This window comes from Hipposideros armiger, unplaced genomic scaffold, assembly GCF_001890085.2.
Source record: "Hipposideros armiger isolate ML-2016 unplaced genomic scaffold, ASM189008v1 scaffold_834, whole genome shotgun sequence".
In the NCBI taxonomy this organism is placed as follows: Eukaryota; Metazoa; Chordata; class Mammalia; order Chiroptera; family Hipposideridae; genus Hipposideros; species Hipposideros armiger.
In genome coordinates, this window is record NW_017732184.1 from 651,968 (window position 1) to 668,236 (window position 16,269).

Consider the following 16,269-nt stretch of genomic DNA (forward strand, 5'->3'; position numbering starts at 1 on the left):
TTAAAGTAAAACAATAACAATGTATTGTTGGGTTTATATCATAGGTAAAAGCAAAATTCATAACAATAACAGCTCAAAAGACAAGGAGGAGGAATGGAAGTATACTGGTTTTTATAATATATATGAAGTGGTATAATATTATTTTAAGGTAGACTGTGGTAAGTTGAAGATGGATATTGTAAACCCTACATTAATTCCTAAGAAAAACAAACAAAAACATAAACAAAAAAAGAGTTTCAGCTAATAAGCTAAGAATAGAGTTAAAACAAAATCATAAAAGATATCCAATCTCAAAGAAAGCAAGAAAAGAAGAAAAGGGGGACAAAAAACAAGTGGGAAAAACAGAATACTAATGGCAAGATGGTAGATTTAAACTCAAGCATATTGACATTTAATGTAAATTAAGTATCTGAACACTCCAATTAAAAAGCCAAATTGTCAGGTTGGATACAAATGATGCAATTACCTATATGCTTTCTAAAAGAAACCCACTTTAAATACAAAGTCAGAGAGATTAAACGGATGGAGAAAGATATGCCATACAAACACCAATCAACAGAAAGCTGGAGTAATTATATTAATCTCAGACCAACTAGACTGCAGAACAAGAAATATTACCAGTGATAAAGATATATCATATTGATGAAAGGGTTAAGTTCTTAAGGGGACACTTAATCGTACATATTTATGTAGCTAAGAACAGAGCTTCAATACACATGAAGCAAAAACTGACAGAATTGAAAAGAAAAAATGAAATGAATAAGTAAGGTCTAGGGAGCAACTTTAGTCCTCAATCAGCTATATGGAAGTTGAAGCCACGGTAATCAATGAGATTGGCGTAAGGAAGAAAAAAGGACCAGGACAGAATCCTGAGACACATCAGCATTTATTTCCAGGGTGAACAGAAGAAGAAAATCTCATGAAGAAAACAGGAATAATTAACAGAATGGCAGGTAGAAAAGGAGAGTGTGGGGTCACAGGATGCAAGGGAAGAGCGCTTCAAAAGGCAGAGTGCACTCAGCTATGTCAAATGCTGGTGAGAGATCAACTAGGAACTGAAAGACTTCTCCTGGATTTACAGTAAGAATGACTGGAGACCTGACTGGAGGCGTGGGAAGCACTGCTGATGAAGTGGGGGCAGACACCCAGTCGCAGTGGATTGAGGACTCAGCAGGAGGTGAGGAAGTGGAGATAAACACTGACTTTGATTTCAATAGGTTGGGTTTAGAAGGGTAGGAGAGAGAGGAGGTTGTCAAGTCAAGGTATTTTTGTTTTGTTTCTTAACTGGGTTACGAAACAGAGGAATCAGGAAAGTTGACCCAATGAAAATACAGAGGAGAGAAGGAATGCTACGTCTCCACATGGCTGGACCATGAACTTTGCCATTAATTATAACTATTCCCAACCTGCAGAGATATGTCCCTATAACTCAGCTCTCGGCCATGAGGCCATCTGGTTCCTCATTTCCCTTGTCCATCTACTGGCAGCCCTGTGTGCCCACACAGGACTGGCCACAACGGGTCAAACATCACGCTTATTGGTAGCATCTTGAATTAACACAGTTTTAAGGGAAACTGGCAGAGCTTTTCAACATGGAAGAGCCAGAGTGGTGTTGGGGGATCTGGGTAAAGTAGAGAGGCACCAAATCCCAGAAATAATCACCCCAAAAACCCAGTATGGCCTGGAGTCCCTGCCAGCTAGCCATCAGCTGTAGATACACAGACCACAGTATGCCCAGGGCCTCTGTTCACATGAAGCAAGGTCAAACCAAAGAACCACTCACTTCCAGTAAGGCTCTTGACTCCCACACAGCAAGGCTGGCTCCCTGGTCTGCAGTTCAGAGAAAAAGCCTTGAGCAGGAAGCCTGCTTTCTAGTCCTGACTCTGCCATGAACTTGCGGTGTGACCCTGCCCTGAGGCCTCGGTTTTGCCTGTTAAACAAGGGGTTGGATGTGGCATCTCATAGACTCTTGCAAACTTAACAGTGTATGGGTGGTGGGTGCAGGAAGGAGACTCATCAGCTCACATCACTCAAAATGCACCAGCTGCAGAAGACAGATGAGCTGAAGTCTTCCAGCCTCATTAGAGTCATGCAGCAGTCATCCCCCTGGGATTCGCTACTTGCACCCTTCATTCTCCTCCTCCTCCTCCTCCCCAAGAGCCCCTGAGGTTTGCTCAAGTGATACACCACTCCTCCCGTTTCTCTTCATGAGATTTTTCTTCAGGCTAAAAAGCCAACCTGGTTTGAGGCTGTGTGTAGAAATGGAGATCACAGGAGGTCCTGGCCATGGGGCCATCCCTGAGACCCATGGCTCTGCATAGAGCTTCCCTTTTAGGACCCCATCATCACAGACCCCATCAGAAACCCAGGAGCGGGCAAAACAGAGCCCCAGGTGCCCCGTTTCTCTGGCCTGGTCCCTGGAAGTGTGGGCAGATTCCTCAGGCACTGAGGCCCTTCAGCAGCCACGCTGCACTTGGGGAGGGGATCCCATCATCTTGTCTCATCTGTACACACGTCTGAGCCCCCTCCTTCACAGGGCAGCTATTTATGCCCATCCTTTGGGCCAAAAAACATATCCCAGGGACCCTGTCATCAGTAGGGTACACATAAAGTCCTGGTCAGGAGTCCTGACAGACACATCACCTGACTGTGGAAGACAGGCCAGAGGGTGCCAGTGGGGCAGGTCTGGGCGCTCAGACAGTGGGAAGGAATTCTCCAGTGGCCCAGGGAAGGCCTGGCTGAGAGGCCCAGGACAGGCTGGGGAGCAGAGCCCAGGACTCGGGCTCTCTCGTCAGTACCACCTGGCTGGTGGGGCACAGAAGGACCCAGGAGGAACAAACCAAGGCCACAGCAGGCACGGTGAGTGCAGAGTTTGCTTAGGGGCCACACCCTCCCCTGGACCCCACTTCACACACACACACGCACTCCAGCACACATGGGGTCCGCCACTGAGCCACCCATGTGTTGCCCGCCACCTCCCGCACAGTCTCCTGTGGATGGCCCTTTCCCAGCCGGGGCTCCTTTCTCCCCTGCCAGCTCACCGAACGATCTCCCTTCCTTCCTTCCAGTACTTCCTCCTGGTTGTTCTCCTGAGGAGGAAAAGCAGGGGTGACTCCACGCCCATGTTGCCTCACCTCGTCATTCCTGCCCCTTGCCTGGCCAGACTGCGGTCACGCAAGGCCTCCTTCAGGGCCTCGGTCTCAGCCGCTTCAGGTGGGAGTTAAGTGGGATCAGGGTGGAGGGATTTCCGTCGGGTGCTCACTCTGTGGAGCCGGGGACAGCAGGCAGGTAGCCCAGAATGAGGGCGGTACAGACCAGAGCTGTGGGAATGAAACATGGGGCCGGGGGTGGAGGCTGGAAGGAGCCCACCAGGACAGGCAGCGGGCGGGAGTGTGGAGCCGCCAAGGGCAGAGGCCTCACTCCCTGGTAAAGGAACCCCTTGGGATCCTGGGCAGGCAGAGGAACAAAGCCTCCTCGTTTCCCTGTCTAGAGCCCGAGGCTTCGGGCGGTGGGGTCCCATGTGGCCATGGGGGAGGGGAGGCCTTGGAACTGCAGAGGGGTGCGGTCACTGGGAAGGGGTGAGTGGATGTGATGTGGGGTCCATGGGCCAGAGGTGGGGTGTTCAATGCTTACCGATCTGGATCTCTTCGGTGGCCCCGTTTCAGGGGCCCAAGTTTCCTGCGTTGCTTTGAATGATGAGATCCCATGGGCCGGGGAGTGCCTCCTGGGAACAAAATCCCTGTCTTGGCAAAAGGGTGCAAACCCAGAAAGAAAGCAAAGGGGTCCTGGGCCCCTTGGTGGCCAGAGGATGGGGTGAGTTTGGGGGCTGCTCCTGGAGGGGCTACACACAAAAATCTGGAGCCTGGTGTAGTTCCTTGGCTCGCTTGGCTCAGTCCTGAGGCTAGCACAGGCCACTGGGTGTCTTCCTCCATCACCGTGACAACAGTTGGGCTAACAACCATCACTGATTTATTAGGACATGGAAACCCTCTCTGCGGGTCCTAGTCTCCCTCCTAAGCCCTTCAGGACCAGGCTGAATTCCCAAGGCCTCACGGGCCATGCCACTCATGGACACCCACCTGCTTGTTTCCATAGCAATACAAGCTGTGTATCCCTGCATCTGTGGTTACTACAGCAACCCAGGAATAGCCAGGTGCAATGAGGACAAAGGCCCTATCTGGAGGAACCACCGCCAGAGGACACAGTCACTGATGCTCTCTATGTGGCCAGCCCTGTGCTAGGAGTCAGTAGCAGGCTCTGTGCTGGGGGACAATAAATTGTCCCTTTGAGGGACTGATGTGGGATTTAGGATTTCCCTGTCTGTGTCCTTAGCCTCTTGTCCTCTCATTCCACCTAAAGTGCACCTGAGTGACCTTATCCCCTCACAGGGCTTCACTTCCCACAGCTCTTACATAGAGGATGTCCACACTTGCATCATGGGTCCACCCCTCTCCTAAACTCTAGACCTTTCCAACTAGCTGCTCTCTGGACACATCCCCCTAGCAGTCCCACAGCACCTCACACTGAGGTATGCATCCTAGGACTTCCTGTGAGCCTGAGCATTCATTTTATGTACTCTGTCTTTGTGAGTGACACACCCGGCCCCCCAGGCACCATCGCAGCTTCCTGCTTTTCCTTGTCCACCCTCCTCTGCCCACGCAGACAACTATCAAGCCCTTCTGAAGTCTCTTACCAAGCATCTCTCAACTGCACCCACCCTCTTCCCTTGACCCACATCCTCAGTAGGGCTGCCCTGTCTGTTGCCCAGATCTCGGCATCAGGATGGTTTCTGCCTCCAACTTGCTTCTCTCAATCCATCCTCTGACACTAGAGTGAACTTCCTTCTAAATGCAAATCTGATTATGTCTCCCAACCCTGACTAACCCTTCAGAAGCTCCCCACTGCCTCGGGCCAGGCTCTGAGCTGCTGTGCTCTGCCCAAGTCCTGCCAGCTCCTCCAGCCTCATCTACTACCAGGTACTCACTCTAGCTCCCGGGTCATGTCACCTCCACCTCTCTCTTCCCTACCTCCAGCCCCACTTTTTGGGATTCCGTTTCAAATTTCTGAGGGGAAAATGATGCCGAGATGCAAAACCAGACGTTGCTCTTTCCACTCTGACTGGACCCTGAAGACCTTGGCCCGTTGGTCTCCCAAGCAGACAGATAAAGACATGTGAGGAGACTGTAAGCGGCCAGGGAGGAAAGTGCAAAGGTGAGCCCCTTCTGTCAACTCGCATGGCCTCCAGAAAATAGAAGAACCACAGACTGTCAGCTGAGAAGGGCAGCTCATCCCCCACCCTTCATGACACAGGTGGGGAAGATCAGGCTCAGAAGGAGGACGGCTCAGAGCCAGGTCTCCCAGCTCTCAGTCTGCTGTTCTCTCCACTTTGACACAAGCCTCAAAGCTCCAAAGCCAGCATGGGGAGGCAGCACGAAGGGATCCTGTACAGACACACTGCACACGGCAGCGTCCAGGCGTGTGCCCACCTGGGACTGGACACCTCATCCCTCCATCTCATAAACTCTCAGATGTCTTCTGTCCTGCTGTGGGAAGAATGGAACTTTCCAGTCAGAGTCAAAGGGCATCTCAAAGCCGATACTCAGGCTAGCACCTTCTCAAGCAGTGTCGTCCCTGGTCCCCCTTCTTGCCCAAGCTCCAGCATCAGGGTGCTCACTCCTTCCAGAGTGGGCCCTCCACCTCTGCAATCAGCAATTTCTTCTTCACCTCAAGCGCAAGCACACGTCCCTTTGGTTCTGGTTCTGTCTTCCAGGGCCCTACAGCACATGGCTCTTCCGTCGGTCACAGCACTTGGCCAGTTATACAGATGTATAGAGCACTTATACATATGTTAGCTCTTTAAATGGTGAGCACAGCCTTTGAAGGAGGGCATTATTATTGAGATTTCACAGAAGAGGAAACTGAGGCTGGAGGAGAAGCGGCTGGCCCAGGCAGTGGCAGAGCAGGCACTGGATGCGATGCCTTACTGCCAGGCGGGGTAGCCAGAGCGTGCCAGTTCTGTGGTGCTGTGGAGGCCTCAGAAGGGAGATGGTGGAGAACAGCAAGGGCAGAGTGCTTGTGACCCATTTCACCTGAGACTCTTGGGTCTCTCACTGTGATGGCCAGCATTGGGACACTGAGTGGCCAAATGACATAGGCCTGGACCTTGATATGACAATGCCTCAAGTCCCACATATGATTTGGCATCCTGGGCACTCCTTCAACAAGGATCTTTCTGAAATGTTTGTTAAACCTTTAGAGATAGGCTGAGCACAGCCAGGGGGAGGGGAGTTGAGGGTTGGGGGTGGAGGAGGAGGGCATTCTTTGGTGACAGGCATCCCTCAGCTTACAGATCCTGCTCAGCAAAACAAAACCCTTCAGGGAATGAGACCTACCCTCTGCAGAAGGCTGGTTAGCCAGCATCCATGTTTACTTCCGCGTTTCGCCTCCCTGTCACAAACATCACCAGTCTTCCATTAGCCACAGGCTGTCCTTCCCCTGGGAGGGATTCAGGTAAATGTAATTTTCTCCATCTCCATACACATCCAGCAATGTTTTAGCTTCCTTTGAGATTCGTGCAGCAGGGATTCTGTCAGGCATACCTGCACTTATCCAGCTCTGGCCGGACATGACTGTAGGAGTGGAGCAAGCCCAGCGTGTTCTGTCCTCCAATTACCACAGCAGTTACCATGGCAACCTGCAAGTCCTCTTGGAGGTGTCCAAGGATGAAGCAGGTCCAGAGGGGTGGAGTGGAGGATGGGCATTCAGGAGGGAGAGCCCATGGTGGGGCCCCAGCTCAGACAGAAGCTGAGATCCCAACCTGAGACATTAGACAGGGAGAACTGAAGGGAGCAGGGCTGTAGGGCCCAACAGGAAGTGGGGGAGCAGGGCCAGGACTAGGGTGAGTCCAATGAGGCACTCGTAGGGGTGCAAAATTTAAGGAGGTGCCAAATAACTCAGTGACCAAGATAAATAATATTTACATCAAAATGGATGCAAAAATACCCTCAAAAATTTTTTAAATTTAAATTAAGACAGGGTACTATAGGGCTGAAATGAAGGTGAGGCAAGTGAGGCCAAGTCCTGCCATCCAGGGTTGGATCCTGTCTTTACAAAATTTTGTTCGTATTCATTATGGATGTTTTTGCATTTATTTTCATTTTTAAAAATTACTGCATTAAAATAGTATTTCTCTGGATGACTGAGCTTTGTGACAGTCCCTTAAAATATGTACCTAAGGTAAATGCCTCACTTGCCTTATCTAGTCTCTGGCCTGCGGGGGAAGACAGGCTGAGTCAGGGGCAGGAGGGGCCCTGATGCAACCGAAAATGCGTCATGTGACAAGGAGCCAGGAGATATGGGTTTCTATCTGCAAGGTACAGGAATTCCTTTCAGTGCTGACAGAATCAGATTCAGATTTCATAAGACTTTGCAACTTAAAGATTGCTGCTACTGGGGATCACAGGTGCCTAGCATGCACATACATAAGGGGGTGAGAGTGACTCAAAAGGGGGCTCCCATCTCCTGCCCTCCCTCAGGCTGGCTGCTAAGGGGAAGGGAAAGGAGAAGAAGCGAGGGGAACGGAGTGGGCGAGCAGGGAAGAGGCTGGCAGTTTTGCACGACTGGGAGCAGGAATGGCAGATTAGCTATAATTGCCTGAAGCTGAGAGGCTGTTGATAAGTGTTACTAATAATCAACCTTCAGATCTGACACCCAGCTCAGGCTGGGATTACTGTTTTGAATGGAAATCGAACCCAAACCAGTAATTACCCCCGGTGAGCGATGCCAGTCTTACTCCGGAGCCTGTTCTAAGCAGGCATATGGCATCTGCATGTCGGTGTCAGCCCATCAGGGAGAGGCTTCCTCAAGGGGCCCCTTCCCAAGAACCCGAGCTGGCCTGGCCTCCGCTCACTCAATGGAACACAGACAACAGAAACACCCACCCTTCTTCCTAGAAACGGCAGCGGAGAGGGATGCCCACCTATCATCCGTGGCCTCTAAGCAGAATCCAGACTTCAGACACTACTCACGTTGTCCGTCCCCCTTGGGCTGGGTGAAGGTCGCTTGTGGACACTGTCCCTAGCTATCAAAAGCAGTTGCTGGAAGGATGGTGGGGGTGGGGTGGGGGCATGGCTGTCTTCCCCAACACAGGTATGCACTCCTCTAAGCCTCTGTCTGGGACCCTTGGACAGCCACACAGTTGTTCCCTGTTAGACTAGGACAGCGGGTCTCAACCTTCCTAATGCCGCGACCCCTTAATACAGTTCCTCATGTTGTGGTGACCCCCAACCATAAAATTATTTTCGTTGCTACTCTATCACTGTCATTTTGCTACTGTTATGAATCGTAATGTAAATATCTTTTTGTTTTCCGATGGTCTTAGGCGACCCCTGTGAAAGGGTCGTTCGACCCCCAAAGGGGTCGCGCCCCACAGGTTGAGAACCGCTGGACTAGGAGGTTCCTGGGATGGCATGAACTGGGGCCAGGTGAGAAGGGCAAGGCCACCATAGGGTCCACCTCAGCCCCTTTCTCCATCCTTGATGAGCGTGTGCTTGCTCCTGCTGCCAGACAAGGCCAGGTATTCCTGGAAACTCTCCCTGGAAACAAGCAACATTCTCCCACCCTAGCCTGTGTCTCCTCAGTGCCTCTCATCCTATCTAGAGGAGTCCTAGAATGCTGGCACCACCCAGAACCAGGCCAGAGGGAAAAAGCCTTCTCTTGCCTCTGAACCAGCTCTCCTCCCAGGATATACGTGTGCCTGGGTCCTTCCCCCTGGCTGCCCAGTGAGGTAGCAGGATACTAAAGAGGATTCATGAGACACATTACGGTGGCAAACAGTGATGGCAACACTCTCTCCTGTTTGCACATCATTCACCACCTTGTGCCCTCTCTACTGTGCCAGGACCTGTGGCCCAGAGGGAAATGAGACAGTCCCTGCCCACAAGGAGTCCTGTGGGGAAAGAGGATAAGTAGGCAGGTAATGACAGATCACTACAACTGCAGGCGGTCCCTGATGGCCCATTCTCATGTCCCAAGTAAAAATGCCCCGAGCCACAGAATGGAGGGGTTGATGAGCTGCCTCGGGGGCAGACAGAGCTGGTCAGACCTGGTGGGATTCAGAGTGTATGACACCACAGCCTTTTAGGCTGGAATTGGACAGGTGAACAGTGGGCAAGTGTCAGAACACGCAGCACCCTCCCTAGCAGGAGCCGACACTTCAAGGGTGCCACCTAGTGACAGCAGCTCTGTCTTCAGGACCTGAGGTCTCCCTCTGCTCCTCTCCTTCCCCTGAAACAGACCCCTGAACTCAGCTGTGCAATAGGGAACCAAGAAAAGGGGTTTGGCTTTGTTCACAAATGCTTGGGGCTTGGAAGAAAGAGGCACTATGGGCCGCTGAGTAGCAGGCAGGGTAGGGGCTGTGCCTCTGGTGCCCCTAGGTCTCTCCAGGGCATCCTGGTGCCCTATCATTCTGTGCTCCTTCAGCAGTGTTCCCCCCGCCCCAACTCCACTGGGACCTCAGCTTTCTCACCTGCTCACGGCCAGGACCCCAGGGAGAGGTGACAGGAGGCCCACACCCAGAACTGGCCTGCTCAGCCTCTCAGGTGCTGTAACAGATCTGGGGGTCCCAGAGAAGCGGTGCTCACCATCAGCTAACTCACCCTGCTCCTGTGGCCTGGGAAGGGGCCTATTTTCATCATGGGGCCAGTCAAGAATGTCGCAGGGGCTCGGCCCTCAGCCCTCAGATACCCTATTGGATTCTGTAATGCCTGTTGCGCCCAATCATTTTCCTTTCTTGGCCAGAGAAAGTAGTGAGGCAAGGTGAGGTGAGTGGGCCCCAAAGTAAAGTCCCCAGGTGTAGACAGCACTCAGCCTGGGGTGAGCCAGGTGTGTGGGGGATGCAGAGGGAGGAGGAAGGGAATGTGCTGAGGTGTGGGGGGAGAGGAAGAGAATGGACACACCCAGGGTGAAGGGGAGCATGCACAATGGGGAATATCTGAGAAGGGTGGGCAAACATTTTCCTAAAGGGCCAGACAGTAAATATTTGAGGCTTGAACTCTGAGCTGTGCTCAACTCTGAGGCTGTAGGGTGAAAGCAGCCATAGACCATACATAAACAAATGGATGTACGTATTCCATTTATTCACAAAAACAGGCTGCCAGTCCACCCAGTCACAACTTGCCTATTTAGTCCAAACTCACTTGCACACCACAGTGGCTGTCCATGGTCCACTACCCAGGCCACAGCCCATTAAAAACTTCAACCCAAGACTGCCAACAAGTACCAGACGCTCAAGGGACTACCAGCCCACTTCACTGCTGCCTCCTAGAGAGAGGTTGGGGGTGGTGTCACAAGGGGCTGCAGTAGAACAGGTAGGGTGGTGAGAAGCTTGGCCAACGGGGATCCCCAGATCTCAGTCCTGCCCTCTCTCCGTTCCCACCCCCCTCCACCCCCCCCCCACTCGGGGCACAGACACTCACCTGCAATGGGAGGCTCTGCGCAGCTGCAGCAACTCCCCTTCCGATCCCAAGGGTATCTCTCAACGTCCAGCTGATGCCCCTCCAGCCCCTTCCCAAGCAGGAAACCCCAACGGCATGAGGGGGGATGGGACTGAACTGCCCCAAGGACACACCGCCCGACAGATGACACCCAGGGGAGGACAAAGTGGCCCGAGGGGGGAGGAGGTGTAACCCAGCACCGGGACCCAGGGGCCCAGGAGAGGCCAGGTTGGAACCGACCCCCTGCCCCTCAGGGCTGGGCCCGGCCGGCCCCCACCCTGTCCCGGGACAAACCACTGGAACCCGCGCCAGCCTCCCCACCCCAGCTCCTGTCCCCCCCCAGTCCAATGAGGCACTCGTGGACCCCACTTCACACACACACGCACTCCAGCACACATGGGGTCCGCCACTGAGCCACCCATGTGTTGCCCGCCACCTCCCGCACAGTCTCCTGTGGATGGCCCTTTCCCAGCCGGGGCTCCTTTCTCCCCTGCCAGCTCACCGAACGATCTCCCTTCCTTCCTTCCAGTACTTCCTCCTGGTTGTTCTCCTGAGGAGGAAAAGCAGGGGTGACTCCACGCCCATGTTGCCTCACCTCGTCATTCCTGCCCCTTGCCTGGCCAGACTGCGGTCACGCAAGGCCTCCTTCAGGGCCTCGGTCTCAGCCGCTTCAGGTGGGAGTTAAGTGGGATCAGGGTGGAGGGATTTCCGTCGGGTGCTCACTCTGTGGAGCCGGGGACAGCAGGCAGGTAGCCCAGAATGAGGGCGGTACAGACCAGAGCTGTGGGAATGAAACATGGGGCCGGGGGTGGAGGCTGGAAGGAGCCCACCAGGACAGGCAGCGGGCGGGAGTGTGGAGCCGCCAAGGGCAGAGGCCTCACTCCCTGGTAAAGGAACCCCTTGGGATCCTGGGCAGGCAGAGGAACAAAGCCTCCTCGTTTCCCTGTCTAGAGCCCGAGGCTTCGGGCGGTGGGGTCCCATGTGGCCATGGGGGAGGGGAGGCCTTGGAACTGCAGAGGGGTGCGGTCACTGGGAAGGGGTGAGTGGATGTGATGTGGGGTCCATGGGCCAGAGGTGGGGTGTTCAATGCTTACCGATCTGGATCTCTTCGGTGGCCCCGTTTCAGGGGCCCAAGTTTCCTGCGTTGCTTTGAATGATGAGATCCCATGGGCCGGGGAGTGCCTCCTGGGAACAAAATCCCTGTCTTGGCAAAAGGGTGCAAACCCAGAAAGAAAGCAAAGGGGTCCTGGGCCCCTTGGTGGCCAGAGGATGGGGTGAGTTTGGGGGCTGCTCCTGGAGGGGCTACACACAAAAATCTGGAGCCTGGTGTAGTTCCTTGGCTCGCTTGGCTCAGTCCTGAGGCTAGCACAGGCCACTGGGTGTCTTCCTCCATCACCGTGACAACAGTTGGGCTAACAACCATCACTGATTTATTAGGACATGGAAACCCTCTCTGCGGGTCCTAGTCTCCCTCCTAAGCCCTTCAGGACCAGGCTGAATTCCCAAGGCCTCACGGGCCATGCCACTCATGGACACCCACCTGCTTGTTTCCATAGCAATACAAGCTGTGTATCCCTGCATCTGTGGTTACTACAGCAACCCAGGAATAGCCAGGTGCAATGAGGACAAAGGCCCTATCTGGAGGAACCACCGCCAGAGGACACAGTCACTGATGCTCTCTATGTGGCCAGCCCTGTGCTAGGAGTCAGTAGCAGGCTCTGTGCTGGGGGACAATAAATTGTCCCTTTGAGGGACTGATGTGGGATTTAGGATTTCCCTGTCTGTGTCCTTAGCCTCTTGTCCTCTCATTCCACCTAAAGTGCACCTGAGTGACCTTATCCCCTCACAGGGCTTCACTTCCCACAGCTCTTACATAGAGGATGTCCACACTTGCATCATGGGTCCACCCCTCTCCTAAACTCTAGACCTTTCCAACTAGCTGCTCTCTGGACACATCCCCCTAGCAGTCCCACAGCACCTCACACTGAGGTATGCATCCTAGGACTTCCTGTGAGCCTGAGCATTCATTTTATGTACTCTGTCTTTGTGAGTGACACACCCGGCCCCCCAGGCACCATCGCAGCTTCCTGCTTTTCCTTGTCCACCCTCCTCTGCCCACGCAGACAACTATCAAGCCCTTCTGAAGTCTCTTACCAAGCATCTCTCAACTGCACCCACCCTCTTCCCTTGACCCACATCCTCAGTAGGGCTGCCCTGTCTGTTGCCCAGATCTCGGCATCAGGATGGTTTCTGCCTCCAACTTGCTTCTCTCAATCCATCCTCTGACACTAGAGTGAACTTCCTTCTAAATGCAAATCTGATTATGTCTCCCAACCCTGACTAACCCTTCAGAAGCTCCCCACTGCCTCGGGCCAGGCTCTGAGCTGCTGTGCTCTGCCCAAGTCCTGCCAGCTCCTCCAGCCTCATCTACTACCAGGTACTCACTCTAGCTCCCGGGTCATGTCACCTCCACCTCTCTCTTCCCTACCTCCAGCCCCACTTTTTGGGATTCCGTTTCAAATTTCTGAGGGGAAAATGATGCCGAGATGCAAAACCAGACGTTGCTCTTTCCACTCTGACTGGACCCTGAAGACCTTGGCCCGTTGGTCTCCCAAGCAGACAGATAAAGACATGTGAGGAGACTGTAAGCGGCCAGGGAGGAAAGTGCAAAGGTGAGCCCCTTCTGTCAACTCGCATGGCCTCCAGAAAATAGAAGAACCACAGACTGTCAGCTGAGAAGGGCAGCTCATCCCCCACCCTTCATGACACAGGTGGGGAAGATCAGGCTCAGAAGGAGGACGGCTCAGAGCCAGGTCTCCCAGCTCTCAGTCTGCTGTTCTCTCCACTTTGACACAAGCCTCAAAGCTCCAAAGCCAGCATGGGGAGGCAGCACGAAGGGATCCTGTACAGACACACTGCACACGGCAGCGTCCAGGCGTGTGCCCACCTGGGACTGGACACCTCATCCCTCCATCTCATAAACTCTCAGATGTCTTCTGTCCTGCTGTGGGAAGAATGGAACTTTCCAGTCAGAGTCAAAGGGCATCTCAAAGCCGATACTCAGGCTAGCACCTTCTCAAGCAGTGTCGTCCCTGGTCCCCCTTCTTGCCCAAGCTCCAGCATCAGGGTGCTCACTCCTTCCAGAGTGGGCCCTCCACCTCTGCAATCAGCAATTTCTTCTTCACCTCAAGCGCAAGCACACGTCCCTTTGGTTCTGGTTCTGTCTTCCAGGGCCCTACAGCACATGGCTCTTCCGTCGGTCACAGCACTTGGCCAGTTATACAGATGTATAGAGCACTTATACATATGTTAGCTCTTTAAATGGTGAGCACAGCCTTTGAAGGAGGGCATTATTATTGAGATTTCACAGAAGAGGAAACTGAGGCTGGAGGAGAAGCGGCTGGCCCAGGCAGTGGCAGAGCAGGCACTGGATGCGATGCCTTACTGCCAGGCGGGGTAGCCAGAGCGTGCCAGTTCTGTGGTGCTGTGGAGGCCTCAGAAGGGAGATGGTGGAGAACAGCAAGGGCAGAGTGCTTGTGACCCATTTCACCTGAGACTCTTGGGTCTCTCACTGTGATGGCCAGCATTGGGACACTGAGTGGCCAAATGACATAGGCCTGGACCTTGATATGACAATGCCTCAAGTCCCACATATGATTTGGCATCCTGGGCACTCCTTCAACAAGGATCTTTCTGAAATGTTTGTTAAACCTTTAGAGATAGGCTGAGCACAGCCAGGGGGAGGGGAGTTGAGGGTTGGGGGTGGAGGAGGAGGGCATTCTTTGGTGACAGGCATCCCTCAGCTTACAGATCCTGCTCAGCAAAACAAAACCCTTCAGGGAATGAGACCTACCCTCTGCAGAAGGCTGGTTAGCCAGCATCCATGTTTACTTCCGCGTTTCGCCTCCCTGTCACAAACATCACCAGTCTTCCATTAGCCACAGGCTGTCCTTCCCCTGGGAGGGATTCAGGTAAATGTAATTTTCTCCATCTCCATACACATCCAGCAATGTTTTAGCTTCCTTTGAGATTCGTGCAGCAGGGATTCTGTCAGGCATACCTGCACTTATCCAGCTCTGGCCGGACATGACTGTAGGAGTGGAGCAAGCCCAGCGTGTTCTGTCCTCCAATTACCACAGCAGTTACCATGGCAACCTGCAAGTCCTCTTGGAGGTGTCCAAGGATGAAGCAGGTCCAGAGGGGTGGAGTGGAGGATGGGCATTCAGGAGGGAGAGCCCATGGTGGGGCCCCAGCTCAGACAGAAGCTGAGATCCCAACCTGAGACATTAGACAGGGAGAACTGAAGGGAGCAGGGCTGTAGGGCCCAACAGGAAGTGGGGGAGCAGGGCCAGGACTAGGGTGAGTCCAATGAGGCACTCGTAGGGGTGCAAAATTTAAGGAGGTGCCAAATAACTCAGTGACCAAGATAAATAATATTTACATCAAAATGGATGCAAAAATACCCTCAAAAATTTTTTAAATTTAAATTAAGACAGGGTACTATAGGGCTGAAATGAAGGTGAGGCAAGTGAGGCCAAGTCCTGCCATCCAGGGTTGGATCCTGTCTTTACAAAATTTTGTTCGTATTCATTATGGATGTTTTTGCATTTATTTTCATTTTTAAAAATTACTGCATTAAAATAGTATTTCTCTGGATGACTGAGCTTTGTGACAGTCCCTTAAAATATGTACCTAAGGTAAATGCCTCACTTGCCTTATCTAGTCTCTGGCCTGCGGGGGAAGACAGGCTGAGTCAGGGGCAGGAGGGGCCCTGATGCAACCGAAAATGCGTCATGTGACAAGGAGCCAGGAGATATGGGTTTCTATCTGCAAGGTACAGGAATTCCTTTCAGTGCTGACAGAATCAGATTCAGATTTCATAAGACTTTGCAACTTAAAGATTGCTGCTACTGGGGATCACAGGTGCCTAGCATGCACATACATAAGGGGGTGAGAGTGACTCAAAAGGGGGCTCCCATCTCCTGCCCTCCCTCAGGCTGGCTGCTAAGGGGAAGGGAAAGGAGAAGAAGCGAGGGGAACGGAGTGGGCGAGCAGGGAAGAGGCTGGCAGTTTTGCACGACTGGGAGCAGGAATGGCAGATTAGCTATAATTGCCTGAAGCTGAGAGGCTGTTGATAAGTGTTACTAATAATCAACCTTCAGATCTGACACCCAGCTCAGGCTGGGATTACTGTTTTGAATGGAAATCGAACCCAAACCAGTAATTACCCCCGGTGAGCGATGCCAGTCTTACTCCGGAGCCTGTTCTAAGCAGGCATATGGCATCTGCATGTCGGTGTCAGCCCATCAGGGAGAGGCTTCCTCAAGGGGCCCCTTCCCAAGAACCCGAGCTGGCCTGGCCTCCGCTCACTCAATGGAACACAGACAACAGAAACACCCACCCTTCTTCCTAGAAACGGCAGCGGAGAGGGATGCCCACCTATCATCCGTGGCCTCTAAGCAGAATCCAGACTTCAGACACTACTCACGTTGTCCGTCCCCCTTGGGCTGGGTGAAGGTCGCTTGTGGACACTGTCCCTAGCTATCAAAAGCAGTTGCTGGAAGGATGGTGGGGGTGGGGTGGGGGCATGGCTGTCTTCCCCAACACAGGTATGCACTCCTCTAAGCCTCTGTCTGGGACCCTTGGACAGCCACACAGTTGTTCCCTGTTAGACTAGGACAGCGGGTCTCAACCTTCCTAATGCCGCGACCCCTTAATACAGTTCCTCATGTTGTGGTGACCCCCAACCATAAAATTATTTTCGTTGCTACTCTAT

The 16,269-nt window shown here is 53.0% G+C and overlaps 1 protein-coding gene and 1 long non-coding RNA gene across 4 annotated transcripts in view; both read right to left on the minus strand.

The window, feature by feature from the left end:
* Positions 1-16,269, minus strand: part of TUB (TUB bipartite transcription factor) — a 92,060-nt gene that overhangs the window by 66,324 nt on the left and 9,467 nt on the right. The gene's annotated exons all lie outside the window — the stretch shown is intronic.
* LOC109374567 (uncharacterized) lies at positions 10,995-16,248 on the minus strand. 2 transcript variants are annotated; one of them, XR_002122415.1, is made up of 4 exons: positions 14,554-16,248; positions 14,347-14,449; positions 11,588-11,678; positions 10,995-11,043 (listed from the first exon to the last, which is right to left on the minus strand). It is a non-coding gene; the product is annotated as an uncharacterized LOC109374567 (long non-coding RNA). The 2 variants fall into 2 exon arrangements; XR_002122414.1 differs by having other exon boundaries at positions 14,347-16,248.